The sequence below is a fragment of the Malania oleifera genome, chromosome 1 (assembly GCF_029873635.1).
Source record: "Malania oleifera isolate guangnan ecotype guangnan chromosome 1, ASM2987363v1, whole genome shotgun sequence".
NCBI classification, from domain to species: Eukaryota; Viridiplantae; Streptophyta; class Magnoliopsida; order Santalales; family Ximeniaceae; genus Malania; species Malania oleifera.
Window position 1 is genome coordinate 135,751,820 of NC_080417.1, and position 19,877 is coordinate 135,771,696.

Here is a 19,877-nt window from a genome sequence, read left to right on the forward strand (position 1 = left end):
ACTTTTATTTGTTCGTGAAAACATTTTTGTGCGTGTTCTTATTACCAGTAATGTTTTCACTGAGACACTGTCCTCCTCAAATCAAGAGATTAATGATCTCACCAATATGTTGATGGCATCTCCTACTGATCCCAGATCATCCAAAGCACAAGAATTTCATGAAGAATTTGACACTACAGTCCCCATTGTGGAGGAACCTATTGAGGCTACTTCAACTACTCAACATTCTATTCCTCAAAATTCAACCAATGGTTCTTGGTTCTCTTTTGACGGATTACCTCCGATTAAATGGAGAGACCGAATTGGTGAATTTGGTGGATAGATTGATCTCCAACTTTCTAAGCCTGAAAATACTTTAGAAACAGTTATTATTGAATTCACATCCAGATTCACTGGAACGTTAAGGGATTGGTTTCAAAGTCTTGGTAAATATAGACAGATACAATTCATTAGATCCCAGACTCCCTCCTTTGCTTTGGGAACTTTTTATTGAGAATTTATTGGAGAGCTAGATGCTCATGCTGATGAGGTTAGACAAGAGTATTTTGAAATGAAATGCTGCTCCTTGAAAAGAAAAGATCTTGATTTCTACTATCAAAAAATGTCCGGGTAATATTATCTTTATATTAATTCTTTACCGGAAGAATTGTTGTTTGCTATTTAATTTGTGTTATAAATCATGTCATTTTTTTTTTCAAAATTCCTTTTTTAATTATAAGTTGATTCGATGCAAATCAAGCAACTAATAAGGCAACAAGTTGAATCTTTTTCTTCTTTACAATATGAGGTTTCTACTTTCTGAACTATTTTAGATCTAATTTTTTTGGTATTAAGCACTAGATATCCAAATTTTAGGATTGCCTCATCATTGAAAATTTTGAAAGCACTTACATGTATTTTTGAATTTTATTTTATTTGATTGATAAAATCTTATGACTTGAGATCCAATCTTAGATTTGTTTTAAAAACAAATGATTAAAAAAGAAAAAATATAAGATTGTGTTCCCATTGTGTATTCTAATTATATGATTGGTAAAATCTTATGATTTGCAATCCAATCTTAGATTTGTTTTCAAAGAAGGAATGATTAAAAAATTAAAAAATAGAATTGTGTTCCCCCCATTGTCTAACCAAATGCCTATAAACCCCAACTTTAGAAGCATCATATTTAGGAGTTTGCTGTCTCAATGTTGCTTTGTTTGGTTTAAATATTTCTTTATTCATTCATACCATATTTTGTTATGCTCAAGTTCTTCTTGGTCATGTTTTTGTGTTAAATTCAATTAGATTTGAGACAAAAATCACATTCCACCATCAAGAACTTCAATTATTTCAAATGTTAAGTTTAATTTGTATGAATGTAAATAAAAAGGATAATATAATTCGGTGTTTCATTTTGTTTAATTTTGCATTCAAATTTGGAACTTTAAAGTCCTAAATACAAAATATGTCTCCAATAAAAAAAAAATTAAAGATCAATTAAAAAGGGAGATGATATAAAAATAAGTACAGAAGACTTAATATAGAGAGTGAAATTATTATTAGAGATGATGAGGAGTTGAGAGTAGTGGCAGACAAAAAAAAAAAATTTTTTTCGGTGGAGGCAAAAAAAATTTTCTTTTCTTATATTTTTCCAAACAAGTAATCAAAATAAATATATATTCACATTTAACACTACTAATTTTTATTTTCAAAAACACATCTATTTACCAAAAAAAAAGTTAAAAGAAATATTTCATATCACTTTAGTTAACTTATCCTATTTTATTAATTTTACTTAAAATTTCAAATATTTTATATTCATTGATATTAAAAGTAGAGACAAAGTTGTGTTTTTAGTGAGGAAAATCCCTTAATTTTCTAAGAACTCTTATTCATTTTCAAAGTTTCAATTGGGGTGCATTTCTCTTGCACTGTGTTCCATGTTGGCGTCTATGAATTCGTCGACTGATGGGCCAAACTGTTGACGGTTTCCCCTAGTGCCACCAGCATCTTGATTTTCCACCATATTTTTTCTTTGTACATGCATTCCACTTAGTATATGAGTCATATATCACAACAATATCCACCTTAGCGAATATAAGCCCCTTAGGAGAAATTGAAAACATAACTCGCTGCTCCACCTTGACCTTGGGATATTAGGTTGGGACTGCCTACCTTCTAACAATTAGAGACAAAAACTAAGTCTAAGCAAGGCTTGAACTTGCCTGTGGCAGCTTCGGCTTCTACCATGAACCCCAGTTTGACCGCACCTTGTACTTCCAAGAAGGTCTTCCCACAATAGTAAATACATACTTTGTTGTAGATCTCTTGTCGTAAAAACCCCATACATAGTTTGAATTAACATACCTCACGACTGAAGGACCACTTTGTTGCCTATTAAAATACCTCATTGTACCAGCATAGGGGACCTTTGACATACCCCAGACATCACCGTTCGTCCTTGGGTACTGAGCGGTAGAAAAATTACATTGATTCTCCACAAAACTACCCTAAGACGACAAACAAAGTTTCTCTATAGTTTTATCCACAAAGCCACCCTGAGATAATACCAATCTTCTTGTAACTCTGTCAAAAAAGCCACCTTGAGATAGCATCAATCTCTTTGCAGCTTTGTCCTTGCAAATCTTAAAACCAAGACTTTTCTTGGCAGAACCCAAAACCTTCATGTCAAAACATTTCAATAGAGTTTCAAACTAATTAGCCTTAGTCAAAGCCTTCCCAACAAATAACATGTCATCCACAAACAACAGAAACATCTCCCTCTTGCATCTTATCACCCTCTTCCCCACGGGAAGCTCCACCAACTCGTACATCTAGTTCATATACAATGACTTCATTTTCTCCACCATAACACTCATCCATCTATTTTTCCCTTTGCTGGCACTGCAATTTGAAAAATAGTAGGAACCTTATTGGTAGTAATGAATGCATAAAACACCAGAACATCAAATTTATACCTAAGTGGTGGCCTGATAGTGAATCTGGACCCTTTGTTTTCTTGCTGGTCTCCTGAGTTAAAACTCCCTCCATTATGAACAATGTCATCTCTATCCTAAGTCTCTAACTCCACCTATATCACATGTTCATTGCTGTAGCAATTTTCTGGCATTTGTTTCTCTTTCTTCACCTGAATATGATATATCATCACTTTTACACCAAAAACCATATCTCCACTGATCACCACCTTGTTTGTCATTGGATTACCCAACATGCACCCACCTTTCTTATACCCCAAGATATACTGTCCGGACATTACACCAAGGCTAGATCTTACCTCGCTAGAAACGTGCACAACTGGACATCAAAATACTCTCACACTGAAGTGGTCTACCACAATACCTGTCCCCACCTCTCCGAAAACTCTCCCATCTAGTGATACTTTTGGCGATCGGTTCAATAAGAAATGTGTCATACTCACTGCATACAACTTGTAATGCTCACAAAACTCCTAGAACAAAACTAGCATACTCAATACCAATGTCTAACCTGAAGATTTCTCTACTAGTTTGGTTTTCCACTTTAGCCACAAGTTAAACCTAGCAAACACTTCTGACTTGTGCCACATGAGATAAACCAAGACCTTTCGTAATAAACCCATGAAATACATATGTCTTGTTGACCTTATAGGTGATATCCCGTTTTGATTATGACAAATACTTTGATATTTAATAGTTGATGAGTTTGTGTGCAGAACCAATCGGAAGTATCATATGGTGCACGCACATGGGCTTAAAGAAGATGAAGACTCAGAATGTTTATTCATTGTAATTTATATTTATCATTTTGGGTCTGTAATAGTAACATACATACATGGTCTGTAATAATTATTGTCTTACCTGCATGGTAGGATTGATAAATTCAAGACCATAGATGGACCTTAGGGATCACCCTTTGGTCGACTGACGCCATATTTTTAAGGTATATACTCTAAGGCCTTAGATCGACCATAGGACCCAAAAAATTGCAAGAAAATGGCCCCATAATCTTAGTGTTGATTATCATATGAATAGGGGTGACTTTATAAGTAGAAAAAACTAAAATGCATTAAAAATGCATGTTCGGTCGACCGAATCGAAATGTATAAAAGTATTCGGTCGACTGAACCAGTCAGAGGTCAACAGTTTGACCATAGCTCAGTCAACCGTACCTTACCAAGTTCACACAACTTGGTCGACCGAACTCCCACACAAGTCAACGTTTGACTCCTCGGTCGACCGACCAGATTTATACGGGCAATGCTCTGGTCGACTGAACCCCCACGTGGGAGAATCCAACTTCCTGGCCGACCGAGCTACCTAGTTCAAAATCACTTGGTCGACCGAACCGTGCGGATTTGGGAAAATCTCCTTTAAGACACTTAGTCCGGTCGACCGAACTTTCAGTTCATTTCTTGCACGGTCGACCGAACTTTGTCACTTGGCCAACCGAACCTTAAGTTCAATCGACCAGTGCTCTCAGGTTGTACATTTTTTTTACCGAGATTAAATTTATTAAACAGGGTTAACTTTGCTAAAATATTTTTAAAACAATCCTAATAATACCCTACATGTCTTGAACGGTTATAATTTTGGGGAACTCTATATATACCCCCTCATTTGCAAAAATTAGGCAAAGATTAGCAAATATCCTCTGAATTTCAAAAGGCCTATTTTTCATATTCAAGCTTTATACTCTCATTTTTACTCATCCATATTTCAAATACCACTTAGTAAGAGTGCTCTTGTGTTCATCTCACCAAACTTAAACTCTCACTTGCTCGTTTTGATTGAGATTAATTTTTCTTTAAGAGCTTCTAGTTTTTCTAGGAGGTTTCGTAAATAAACCTTTCGTAGAAAAACTTCTTAGACCTTCCGAGTTTTGCATTTTCATTGCAATACTCAAGAGTTCAAATTGTATTTTGGTTATGAAAAATATTTTACAAATCGTTTTCAAATATCTCTTGTGCTTATCTTTGAGAAATATTTTGAGATATTTTCTTGTGTGCTGAAGATCTTTGTTGCTATACCTTTTGATTAAGATTATCATTTTATTACAAAGATCAAATAAATATTTTACAAACTAGTGTTTGAATATCTCTTGTGGTTTATATTGAGAAAAACTTTTGTTGAGATATTTGAAACATATTTGTGATCTTTGCTGGTGCATTGTGATTGAGAATATTATTTTGACATAAAGATCCTATCACTTACACTCTCATGTACTGATTGTCATATTTGTTTTAATCTTTGAGAGTAGACATTAAGACTACACTGAGCTTATCAAATCTCATCTTTTGGTAGTGCATTGATTATACTGCGCGTATTGTAGTACATACCTGCTTAGCGTAAGAAACATATTTTCCTATATGCAAAATTTTATACAAACTTGTTGTATTCTAGGCACGAGCCTGAAGAAGAAGACTAGCCCTGTTGAATAGTCTCATATTGGCTTAGATTTGGTTAGGAAAGCTAGGTGCACCATCCTAGTAAGGTGTAGGTTAAGGTCAGCCCTGCTAATTGACCTAGTTGTAAACGGTGCGCTCCCCCCGTTAAGTGAGCTTATAGTGTAATCCTTGTGCAGGTGTGCTAAGGCGGGGACGTAGGCAATATTAGCCGAACCTCGATATCATATCTAGTGTTGATTTTATTTTTCGAAATTTACATTATGCACCTGTATGTTTATGTTTATTATTTCAATATTTGTTTAGGATTGTGAATACGTAGAAAGACCTTAGGTTTATGAAATACTACCTGCTGGATTAGCTAAACTTAGGAAAAATTTTTAAATACCAATTCACACCCCTCTTGGGATTACACCAAAGTTAACATGTCTACCTCATGATGCTGCCATCACTGGTCCCCAAACATCTGAATACATGTAGTTAACCATATGCCCTAACCACATATGCCACGCAACATCTAACTCGGATTCTCTAGCTACAGCTCCACCTACAACTGTGATACCTTATAGTGCATAGATATTTCTCGCTATCTTTTGTCCTTTCATCACCATCAAGTCGCCTTTACACACTTTCATTATCCCACTTTCATACTTGTAACTGTACCCATTACAATCTAAAGTGTCTAATTAATGAAATCACATTCTTCCTTAGATTTGGTACATGCCTTACATCGTATAAAATTCTCACAATGCCATCATACATCTTAATTCTGACATTTCCTATCCCAATTATTTTACATACAACTTCATTTCCCATTGGAATATAACCAAAATTAACTGACCTGTAAGTGTTGAATCAATTTCTATTTGGTGTCATGTGATAAGAACATCCGTAATCTAGGATTCAAGAATCCGTGAGGCATTCTGAATCCAATGAAACAAATAACATATCACCATCACTGCTCCTTGAGTCTCCTTTCACTACATTTGCAAATTTTCACTAATCCTCTTAATTTTCAACATTCCCTTTCTTCCACTTCGGACACTCTCGTCTTATGTGCCCAATTTTTCCGCACTTAAAATACTTTATATGTTTCTTCTTCCCAGATTGCAACCGACACTTATTACCACTTAATCCATTCCTGGATTTTCCTCTTCCACGTTCATGGTTCCCCTTCACCACAAGCTCTTCACCAAGTGAAATTTCATCACTAGTCTTCTTTCTTTGGTGAAAACCTAGTAATGCACTTGTTAACTCTTCCAAATTCAGGGTTTTTTTACCCCAAGTTAGAGTCGTAACCAAGTTTTCATATGTGTGAGACGCTAGTAGGGAATTCAATAGCATCAACGCCTTGTCATCTTCCTCGAATTTCACATCAACCCGCATTAAATCACTTATGATTTTGATTGAATACATTGATGTGTTGGTTCAAATCCGAACCTTACACCATCTTAAGCCAATATAACATTTTCTTAAGAAATAATTTATTCATAAGAGACTTAAACATATACCGGCTTTCGAGTGTCTGCCAAACAACCACAAGAGAATCCTCATCCATGACGTGATACACGCATGTCATTGGCCAAACACAATTTGATAGTAACCACAACCTTTGCTTCCAATTCCTTCCAATTTACCTCATCCATACTTTTCCGGTTGAACTACGTATAATGCCTTCACCATTCCTTATTGCACTAATAGATTCTTCACCCTTCTCTGCCATAAACTGAAACTTTCGGTTCCATCAAACTTGACAATGTCAAATTTTACAGAAGAAGTTCCAGAGGCCATTACAACAATTCTCCGATAGCAATTTGTTATGGAAATTGAAATGCACAACAGAATATCACAAGCATTAATGCAGCACTCATCGATAAAAATAAAAAAAAAACAACACAATCACACAAATTATATGAAAGCAATAACAAAAGACACAAAGGATTACATGGTTCGGTAATGCCTACATCCACAGGAACCATCGACAGTATTTCTTACTATTTGTGTCAAAGACACAAACAACCTCACAAAGACATCATAAACAATGTATAAATAAAGTTCCCGAAGGCCTTCTCTCCAGACCCCAACTAACTTAACTTCCCTATACAAGATTTGAAAAATCTACGCTGGGTTCCTGAGTCAAACCATCTACGGTTTTAGGCAGAGAGCAAAATTTGCCCAAACCGTCCCTAAATCCGACGACTATTGGGCCAAACCGTTGACGGTTATAGTGAAACCGTCAATGGTTTCCCTTGCTGTCACCAACATCTTGATTTTCCACCATGTTTTCTCTTTGTACATGCATTCCATTCAGTATATGAGCCACATATCACAACAAATATCTTCACATTTTCAAGCATCATGTCATCATTATAGGTGATAGTTGATTGACATTTGAAGGTCTTGGCCCCTTAAGGGACAAACCTAACATGCTTTGGTTAAGTGATTTATTTTCAGGACTCAATGATGAATGTAAGGTTAAAAAATTCATGAAAGCTTGTACTTCAAAGAAGAATGATTATATCAAAGCTTGAGGCATGGATTAAAACTACAAGATCATGAGAGCATTGATATTAAAGAAAAAGTTTCAAGAATGAAAGCCTAAGTGATCAAAATGGAAAGCTCAAAAAAAGATGAAGCAAGCATAAAGACCTCAAGGAATTCAAGAATTGAAAATTTGAAAGAGTCTATAGAAAATGTCATGTAAGTACTTCAAAAAATTTCAATATGGATACATGAAACTCTTAAGTTAATTTCTTAGACCTAAATTCCTTATAACATACTTGGAAAATATTTTTATAAAGTCAAAAATTGTTTCAAAAAGGTTAGAATCATTTTTGGAATGAAAAACACCAAAAAGAGGATTTCCCAATTATTGTCATTTTTTCTACATACGCATTGAGGTGCATTTTTTTCTATCAAAGAATCTTTATTTAAAAAGTGTTCAACATAAAAGTTGTATAATTTTCTCTTATATTTCGTTTGAAACCAAGAACACCTAATTTGGAGTTGTATAGAAAATGTTATAACTAAAATACCAAAGCAGGGTTGAAACTGTCAACCAACTGAACTCTATTCACGGCGGAACATCAAAAGACTGAACCGGACACTACGGTCGTCTGACCCTCAACCTCGATCATCTGAAGAATATCTTCAGACGACTGAAGATTAAGTTCACTCATCTGAAGATTTTGCTGAAGGTTTTCTAAAGAGGAAGAACCACCTCAGACGACTAAACCCGAAAGTTCAGACGTCTGAACACTATTAACAGTCATCTTTTCTTAAAGTTTTTAAATTCAAACTTATATTTATTGTGCTCCAAACTTTCTATAAACTTGGGAAACACTCTAAGCTACTTGGGGAACACGAAATAGAGTTGATTTATCATCTATAAATAACCCCCCAAGGCTAAGGATTAATTACACCAAGAAAATACAGCAAACAAGCTTTCATGCTCTCAAATCTCCCAATTATCTCAAAGCTCTCTTATGCAATCAATTTCCAAGTTTCACTATTGAGATTTTTTGTGAATTTATCAAGAAAATTCTGAGCCTACTTTAAATTCTTTCAACCTAGAAAGAAGGCTTACGGTGATATCTTCTTGAGCTTCATATTTCCATATTGTGAATTTGTTTGAAGTATATTAGTTTTTAACTTGTACTAATTAGCTCCTTGTGTGAGCATTCTTTGTACATCTATTTGATTTGTATCTTGTAGATTGACGATTCCAAGGATTGTTTGAATCGTTGGTTAAGCAAGGAGATATTGCTTAGAGAGGCGGGCTATAACCTAAAGGAGTGACCGGACGAGGAGATATCGTTTGGAGAAGGCGGGCTCTAGCCTTAACCAAGGAGTGTTGTAAAGGTATTATTCCTCCCATCAAAGGAACAAGTTTAGTGAATCCTTTGGTGGTTTGCCAAAGGTGAGGACGTAAGCTGGGTATAAGCCGAACCTCGTAAAAATTTCCGTCTCACTCTTTTTTTCCCTACTCTTTATTTTTAATGCATATTTAAATTGCGTAGATGGTTTAAATATACTACGTATATTTGGGAATCAAGTAAACTTAAAGTTTAATTTTGATTTGGGTTGCGGAAACCAAAAGGGAGTACGTTGGTTAAACCATATCTTACGGAAACCATACGGGAGTACGTTACTTGGTTAAACATCCCAAAGATAAATTAACCGAGAGTTTATTTGAATTTTAAATATTAGGAAGAGTATGAATATTGTGTTGGATTTTATATTACATAAATCAATTAATACAAAGGCTTCACATCATCAAACACAAATTATCATTCATTACAGGGCTTAATTCAAATTTATATCCAGGGCTAACAACAATAGTTATATTAGGATTGAATGGTTTAAAATTTGATATTGAGTAGTTTGTGTTTATATTTCAAAGAGTGTTGAATCTTGCAAATTTCCATCAATCTAAATTGAGATGTAGGCAACTTGTGCTTGGAAAATCATTTGGTTGTTTATTTTTCAAATTGTGGATGATTGGCTTGGTTACTTGAATGATTGGTTTGGTTGTTTGGTTGTTTACATAATTATGTTGATTGATTGAATTAAAAGAACTAAGTTCTTGATTGATTAAAGAATTAAACAAACAAGTCAAGAATTAGTTCAAAGAATTAAAAGAAGGTTAAGAATTCTTAAAAGGAATTAAAAGAAATTTTTATAATCCAATTCATCCCCCCTCTTGGGACTACACCTTGCTTTTCAATTGGTATCAGAGAGGGGTTATAGCAAATCTTAATTAGTAGCTATAAAAAGATCTAAATGGCTAAGTTAGGCGTAGCTTCCTTTGGAGAGGGACAATCTTCAACTAAACCACCATTTTTTTTGTAGTTTGAACTATACCTTCTGGAAAAAGAGAATGCAAATTGATCTTCAAACTATGAATTGGAAAGCTTGGGAGGTTGTCATGGAAGGTGACCAAATTCCCACTAAGATAGTTGATGGAAAATAAGTCCCTAAGGAGAAAATTGATATGACAGATTTAAACTATAAGATGTTGCAAGTAAATTCTAGTACCATGAATGCTCTATATTGTGCTTTAGATGTCAATGAATTTAATAGAATAATGACTTGCAAATCAGTTAAGGAGATATGGGACAAATTAGAAGTAATGTAATGCCCCGAACCTAAAATTTGGGTCCGGCGCGTTATACCTGATAAAATCCTGATAATTCATAATTCATGATATACGCAGCAGAGAACATAAATATAATCTCCATATAACATAATACCAAAGTTTACTAATTCTAACTAAAATCCATAATAAATCATTCATCACCTGCATTTCCTTAAATCTACATAACTCCCAAAACATTTCAGTATTTTCACAATCATTCCTTACTCAACAACCTTAAAACATAAAGACATAAAACATAAGATATCTACATCCCAAAATATTATAAAAATTATTCCATTTTTCCTCCAAAAGTACTATAAAATCTCAAGCTCTCTAAGCTCGATCTCGAGGAGGTCCTGAAAAAAAAAAGATAGATTTATATTCGGGTGAGACACATCTTAGTAAGGGAAGAAACAATATATTAAAACAGTGTGCGGCCAACATGAGTTTATAATCAACATAATATTTAACATTTGCAAATCTTTAACGTAATTTCTGAAATCATTTTCTGGACCTAATCAATTACATGCAAAAGATTTAACCCACGAGATTATCCAATGATAGGAGTGATTATCCGCTCATACAAGTAGCACCCCTCTGCTCTGATACTTAGGCAACCATGAGGTCACAATTAAAGCATAACAGGGTACTCACCTTACTCAGCAAGCCCTCAAGTATTAGATTGATCTCTTACTCACACCGTTCAACAATAGCTTAATTGAAAAGGCCCTGAGGATAGGAAAATCTACCCGCCCATACAAGTAGGTTCCCTCTGCCCTAGTACGTTTTGCAGCTACTGCCACATCTGAAGCTACTAGTGCATTCGCCTTACTCAGCAAGCCCTCAGGCGAAGAGTGCGCCCTGCCCAAACGTAACATGTTCTACATACATAAATACTTCTAATATCATAATATAATATTCTTTTCTATCATTATTCAATTATACACGTTCGTTCATGTTCATAGCTTAAACATTGCATTTTATTTCACTTTAAGTGACTCTTTCCCATTTTACATTGTTCACATTTCATTTCCATTCCATTCATTTCCCTTTTCATTTCATTTCATTTCATTTCATACCCAGCATCTTTCAGCTGTTTTACCCAGCATTTTCAGCTGCTTTACCCAGCATTTTTCAGCTGTCATACATTTACCCAGCATCTTTCAATTGTTTTACCCAGCATTTTTCAGCCGTTATACATTTACCTAACATCTTTCAGCTATTTTACCCAACATCTTTCTATTGTTTTACCCAACATTTTTCAACTATTTATCCAATATTTTTCAATTGTTTACATGGTTGCATTAACACACACAAGCAGCATAGTCCATATCATGTTTTATTTATAATGCATTACTTACTTAATCTGCATCTCATACATTTAACATATATTTGCACAGACTTTCATGCCACACAGTTTAGCAATATAATTCATACATTGGCTATAAAATAAGTCAACCAACATTTAACATTTATTTACTGAAAATACCTTTCATTTCTTATATAATTATCTTGAAAATATTTTTCCACTTTCATCAATTCATTTTTGCATATACATATCTAATAAACAATCCTAAATTCGAAAAAATATAATTTAAACAGTTGGCATTTTACTCATACCGAAACATATACATGTGTATATAATACAATTTATTTTTTCATTAAATTCATAAAAATTCTGGTTTAATATATATTTTTTCCCTTACCTGATTTCTTGCATTATATATATATATATATATATATATATATATATATTTACATATCTTATTTTAATTAGTTTTTTTTTTAAATCCAATGCAATAATGTTTAATTTAACAACTAATTATTTAATTATTTAATTTATCTTAATTCAATTTAATTTTTTTAAATTTTTTTAAATTTTTTTTCTTTTTTTTTCTTTTTCCCACGCCATTCCTTTTATTTATTTATTTTTTATTTTATCTATTTTATATTTTTTTTATTTCAATCATTTTAATTTTTTGGGTCTTTAACATATAAAGGAACTATAGATGTTAGGGATAATAGGATCGATATGCTAACAAGTGAATGTGAAGCCTTTGGGATGAACCCGGATGAATCCATAACTAATATGTTTACTAGGTTTACTCACATAATAAATTCCCTAAATGCACTAGGAAAAACTTACACTACTTATGAGATGATAAAGAAAATTCTTAGAGGGCTACCAATTATATAGGAACCAAAAGCCACTGCCATTACAGAAGGAAGAAATCTGAAAACCACTTCCTTAAATGAACTTATAGGTTCTCTCCTCACATACGAAATGACAATAAATGAAAAGAATGAAAAAACCAAAGCCCAAGAATTAATAGTCTTTAAAGCTTTAAAAGAAAACTCAAGTAGTGAAATGGATGAAGATGAAGAATTCTTCATATCTAAAAAGTTAGCAATGATACTAAGAAGGAGAAACAAATTTAAAAGAAAAAACCAAGACTCCGAATCAGATGAAGAAGGAGAATAAATCAGCAAAAAAAAATCTAAAAGTAAAACTCCTACATGCTATAATTGCAATAAAGCTGGACATTTAAAACTGTAATGTCCTCTACTTAAGAAAGAGTTTAAGAAAAAAAAGAAAAAGGCCATGAAATTCACTAGTTGGGATAGTACAAGTAATTCGGAAAATGAATCAAGTGACCAAGAGGTTGCTTATACATGTTTTATGGCTTGGGACGATGAGGAAAGCTCCCCATCTAAATCTTTAAATAATTGTTGTAGTGATGAATCCGATGGTGAGTGTATGACATCTTATGATGAATTACAAAATGATTTATTCAAAGTCCATAAGATGCTAATCAAAGTAACTAAACAAAATACTTCATTGAAAAATAAGAATGAAGGATTGATGAAAGAGTTAGAAGCAATTAAAACTGTTGAAAGAGAAAATGATTCAAGACTCAACAAAATAGAAAGTAAGAATGAAGCTATAACAAAGGAGTTAGAATCCAAAAATCTTGCTGAAAAGGAAAAAGACTTGAAAATCAAAGAATTAGAATGTAAGAATGAAAAAATGATAGAAGACCTTCAATCCCTATCTTCTACGGTATATGAGAAAGATATATATATTTCTGAATTAGAGGATAAAATCAGAAAATTATCTCTAGAATTAGAAAAATCACAAAAGAAGATTGATGACAAGATAAAGAGATAAATGATCTCAAGAATCAAATTGAAGATAAAGAAATGATCATTTATAACTTTGACAAAATGGTAGGCTCCCAAAGAATGTCTCTAAACAAAGAAGGCATTGGATTTAATGGAATTGAAAATAAAAAGAAAAGAAATCTTTACATGGGTTATTTCTCAAAAGCCTCCAAAGATAATGCAAGCACATCCTTTAATGTTTACACTAACACCATATGCTATCAATGTAAGAAAAAGGGGCATATAAAGTTTGAATGTCCATTTAAGATAAATGATGTAAAAACTAAACAAGTATGGAGAATTAAGGAAACATCCCTTGTGAAACCAACCGGACCTAAGAAAGTTTGGGTACCAAAATGAAAGACTAGTTCATAAATGAAAAACTCAATGGATTAAATCATTCCCCTCTAAAAATTGAGAAAGTAACTTAATTCATGATCAACAAATGAACTAGTTGAAATAGAAAAACTTAAAGATGAATTTAAAAACTTATTATAACAAATTCAAAATGGCATTGTTGGCAAACATCATAGGATGATTTTTATAAGGCTTAACTTAAGAAAATATTAAGAAAATATCAAATTGAGTTTATCACATAAGTACCTTGATTAAGAAAAAGATATTTGAGAATGAAAATCTATATGCCACATGCTTACATGCCTATATGATATGCTATATGCTACATGTGTATAACTTTGCTTGTCTTGACTTGTATTGAAAATTCATGGCTCACTATGTTGCAAATTTGAGCATGAGATTTTTTTGCATAAGCATGAATTCTGATATGAAATTAATTCTTAACCATACATGCTATTGATGAATCACATGGATAAACTTACTGCTCTTTATATTGATATCTGTAAGTTATGAAAGATATAATGGTTATATTGGTATCCATGAGCTGTTTATAATGTGATAATGACTTTGGTATCTATAAAGTCTTTGGTATGCATAAATATTTTTTGTATCACATTTTAAAAATTTTAATTGGTATCACAATTTAAAAAAAAGCTCACTTGGTATCACAATCTAAAAGTTAAATATGTTTTTGAGCATAACAAGTATGATTATATCTATGAGCATGGTATAACATTGATAATATTGGCATGTTATTGATATTTGATATATGATGTGAATAAATGTTTTGAAACATGGGATGATAAGCATAATTAGTAACAAAACTGAATGTATTGAATTCAGGGGAGTGTTATGACTTATTGCTCATATTATGATTGTTTCCCTATTAATCAAATTCTTAATTGGTATTAAAGTTAATAAAAATTTAAATTGATATCATGAATTCAATTTTAAATTGGAATCATAAAATCAACAATTGGTATTGAGTGTGTTCATATGTTAGATATGTAATGTTTGATGATATGCTCAGAATATGATTTTATTTGAACTTAATCATTTCTCTTTTTGATTGATGTCAAAAGGGGGAGAAGTGTTAAGCAAAAATTGAGCACGTGATTGCAAAAATTGAGCATGAACATAATATATCAAAAGAAGGAGAAGTACTTGATGTTAATTGATAAACTTGAACTTGAAGAAAGTGATGAGCATGATTGTAAAATGAAGTGATGAGCATGATTATAAAAGAGTTTTTGAAATTAATATTGATCTTACAAATATTATTAAGATGATGCTTATTGAAAGGGGGAGTCTTTTTAAGGCTCACTTTAATTTTTGCTTCTTATTTGTCGTCATAAAAAAAGGGAGAGTGTTGGTCTTACAAGGCTTAACATTTTGTTTTGATGCTAACAAACAAATAGAACTTAACATGCTTTGGTTAAGTGATTTATTTTCAGGACTCAATGATGAATGCAAGGTTAAAGAATTCATGAAAACTTGTACTTCAAAGAAGGATGATTATATCAAAGCTTGAGGCATGGATTAAAACTTGAAGATCATGAGAGCATTGATAGTAAAGAAAAAGCTTCAAGAATGAAAGCTCAAGTGATCAAAATGGAAAGCTCAAAGAAAGATGAAACAAACATAAAGACCTTAAGGAATTCAAGAATTGAAATTTTGAAAGAGTCTATAGGAAATGTCATGTAAGTACTTCAAAAAATTTCAATATGGATGCGTGAAACTCTTAAGTTAATTTCTTGGACCTAAATACCTTTTAACATACTTGGAAAATATTTGTATAAAGTCAAAAATTGTTTCAAAAAGGTTAGAATCATTTTTGGAATGAAAAACACCAAAAAGAGGATTTCCCTATTGTTGTCATTTTTTCTACATACGCATTAAGGTGCATTTTTGTCTATCAAAGAATCTTTATTTTAAAAAGTGTTCAACATGAAAGTTGTAGCATTTTCTTTTAGCTTTCGTTTGCACCAAGAACACCTAATTTAGAGTTGTATAGAAAAAGTTATGACTACAATACCGAAGCAGGGTCGAAGCCATCAGTCAACTAAATATTGTTCATGGCGGAACATCAGAAGACTGAACCAGACACTTCGGTCGTCTGATCCTCAATCTCAGTCATCTGAAGATTATCTTTAGATGACTGAAGATTAAGTTCAATCATCTGAAGATTTTGCTGAAGGTTTTCTAAAGAGACAGAACCGCCTCAGACAATTGAACTCGAAAGTTCAGACGTCTGAACACTGTTAGCGTTCATTTTTTTAAAAAAGTTTTTAAATTCAAACTTATATTTCTTGTGCTCCAAACTTTATATAAACTTGGGAAACACTCTAAGCTACTTGGGGAACACGAAATAGAGTTGATTTATCATCTATAAATAACCCCCCAAGGCTAAGGATTAATTACACCAAGAAAATACAGCAAACAAGCTTTCTTGCTCTCAAATCTCCTAATTCTCTCAAAGCTCTCTTGTGCAATCAATTTCCAAGTTTCACTACTAAGATTTACTGTGAATTTATCAAGAAAATTCTGAGCCTACTCTAAATTTTTTCAACCTAGAAAGAAGGCTTACAGTGATATCTTCTTAAGCTTCATATTTCCACATTGTGAATTTGTTTGAAGTATATTAGTTTTTAACTTGTACTAATTAGCTATGAGCATTCTTTGTACATCTATTTGATTTGTGTCTTGTAGATTGATGATTCCAAAGATTGTTTAGATCATTGGCTAAGTAAGGGGATATTACTTAGAGATGCGGGCTCAAGCTTAAAGGAGTGACCGGACGAGGGGATATTGTTTGGAGAAGGCGGGCTCTAGCCTTAACCAAGGAGTGTTGTAAAGGTATTGGTCCGCCCGTCAAAGGAACAAGTTTAGTGAATCCTTTGGTGGTTTGCCAAAGGCGAAGACGTAGGTTAGGTATAAGCCGAAACTCGTAAAAACCTCCGTCTCACTCTTTCTTTCCCTACTCTTTATTTTCAATTCATATTTAAATTGCGTTTATGGTTTAAATTGAAAATCATATATATACTACGTATATTTGGGAATCAAGTAAACTTAAAGTTTAATTTTAATTTGGGTTGTGGAAACCGAAAGGAAGTACGTTGGTTAAACCATATCTTGCGGAAACCATACGGGAGTACGTTACTTGGTTAAACATTTCAAAGATAAATTAACCAAGAGTTTATTTGAATTTTAAATATTGGGAAGAGTATGAATATTGTGTTGGATTTTATTTTACATAAATCAATTAATACAAAGGTTTCACATCAGCAAACACAAATTATCATTCACTACAGGACTTAATTCAAATTTATATCCAGGGCTGACAACAAAAGCTATATTATGATTGAATGGTTTAAAATTTGATATTGAGTAGTTTGTGTTTATATTTCAAAGAGTGTTGAATCTTGGAAATTTCCATCAATCTAAATTGTACTGCAGGCAACTTGTGCTTGGCAAATCATTTGGTTGTTTGTTTTTCAAATTGTGGATGATTGGCTTGATTACTTGAATGATTGGTTTAGTTGTTTGGTTGTTTACATAGTTGTGTTGATTGATTGAATTAAAAAAACTAAGTTCTTGAGTAATTAAAGAATTAAACAAATAAGTCAAGAATTAGTTTAAAGAAACAAAAAAAGGTTAAGGATTCTTAAAAGGAATTAAAAGAAATTTTTATAATCCAATTCACCACCTCTCTTGGGACTACACCTTACTTTTCATTTCCAATTTTTTCTTCTCGTTTATCACTTGCAAAGTACTTTACATGCACAATTTCTTTTTGGTTTGTCATTCTTTCACTTATATTCTTTTTTGAGGATTTTTTTCTTCCATATTTTATTCTTTGATTATGCATTTTTTGTGTTGTTTCAATTATAGGAGATTTAGCGCTTTGATCATTGAGTTGTATTTTGTGTTTCTCCTATTTGGCTTTTTTAGTTCATCAATTTCTTCTTTTCCTTTTTTTCTCTTCAAGTCATGCATGGGATTATTCTTATTCTTACTAATATTTTGGCATAGGGAGAGCTCTCTATCAAGGTAATAAGGGTTATATGTCTAAGGCCAATGCCCTTATTGTAGAGGGTCTACCTAGGTCATCAAAAGATGTTGAACATCCCTTATACCTTTACTTTATGTCATAAAAGCTTGTACGAAATAGTCGAGGAAATTTGACTACATGAGAATATCCTTAAGATAGGGCATAAATCAATTCTTTTCTTGAACTACTATGTTAAGGTTCTCAATAACTACAAGATCTCTCCTTCCCAACTTTTTTCCAAATTATTGATAAATAATAGTAGTTTTCTTTGTGTAGATGTAAAAAGAAAAAAAGAAAAAAAAACAAACAAAAAACAAAACAAAAACAAAAAACAAAAAAAAAACAAAAACAAAGGATTGTCCCTTTGACGTAAGATATTTTTATTTTCCCTATTGATCCCTCAAATAATATAATGTTTTCCATAGTGACAATACTTTTATGTAAATTTTACAAGAAGTTAATGCGATGAAATATCTTCTTCATTCACGATTGGAAGGGCAAGCAAATTTTTATTTGTTTTACAATGAAGAATGACCAAATAAGAGTAAATAGGGAATCTAATAGAAGATAAGTAAGAGTTGTTTGGTATTATTTCTATTTTTTTAGATTGTTATGGAATAATTTTAATAAAAAAAAATTATGACATTGTATTTGTTTACATGATTTTAAACTATTTCTAGAAACTTGAAAAATTAGATTTTATGATTTTAAATTGTTTTGATGGCCTATTGTTAGGATATTTTAATACATGGAATTAACTTTGTGGTTGAAATAATTCATTTTATAATATATTTAATCAAAATTAAAATTAAATGATTATGTGAATTTAAAATATAAATGAAATAAAAATATCTAACAAATTCTTAACTTTTTTAAAAAATAAATTATTTAATTTTTTTTTTTTTACTAATTTTCAATTGTCATGTACAATTAGATTGTCCTGTAACACTAAAAAGTAAGCCTTGAAGTATGATAATCAACTAAAATAATCACTATAATTTTAATCTTTTATATTTTTATTATTTTAATTGTATTTTTATTGCTATTTGATATAAAGGCAAAAATGAACATTGTTCTTCAAGTTTTTTGTAACGACCTGCTCCTTTTTCACATATATTTTTTTTAATAAATAAATTATCATCACATCATACATTCCAGCTCAGCAGGTCACAATCCACCTGGGCCCGTGGGCACCAGGGATATATCAAAGCATAAAGAAGAAGCCCTAGCAGCAGAAAATATACAAACATGTACATCTCAATACCATATACCACAATATACCAGAGTTACTACAATCACTGTATTTTCATATATACATGCCAAAAATAAAACCTAGGGACATTTCCCACAAAATCTAACTGTCCCTACAAAACCTACCCTTCAAAAAGGGTAGATAGACCGTACTATATTAGCGGGGCTTTTCCCGCTCTCCTATCCGGGGCTCCTGAAAAGTTAATAAGATTTAGGGGTGAGACACCTCTCAGTAAGGCAAATAAACTAATACCAGTATGTGGCAACATGAGTATTATGTGTTCTACATATACCATACATAACATATTCAATATTGTTTATCGAAACTGGGAAAACATACATATATATCAACACATAGCAGAATATACTGCATTTTCATAAATATATCTCATCTCATACACTAATAATAACATAAAACAATCCTGGTAGGTTAGCTGGTTGTTGTCATGTATTACCCCCACATGACTGGGTTGTGTGGCCCGAAGGTAGGACCTGACAATGGTTGGCTGACCACTGCCAAGTCAAACACTAGTCTG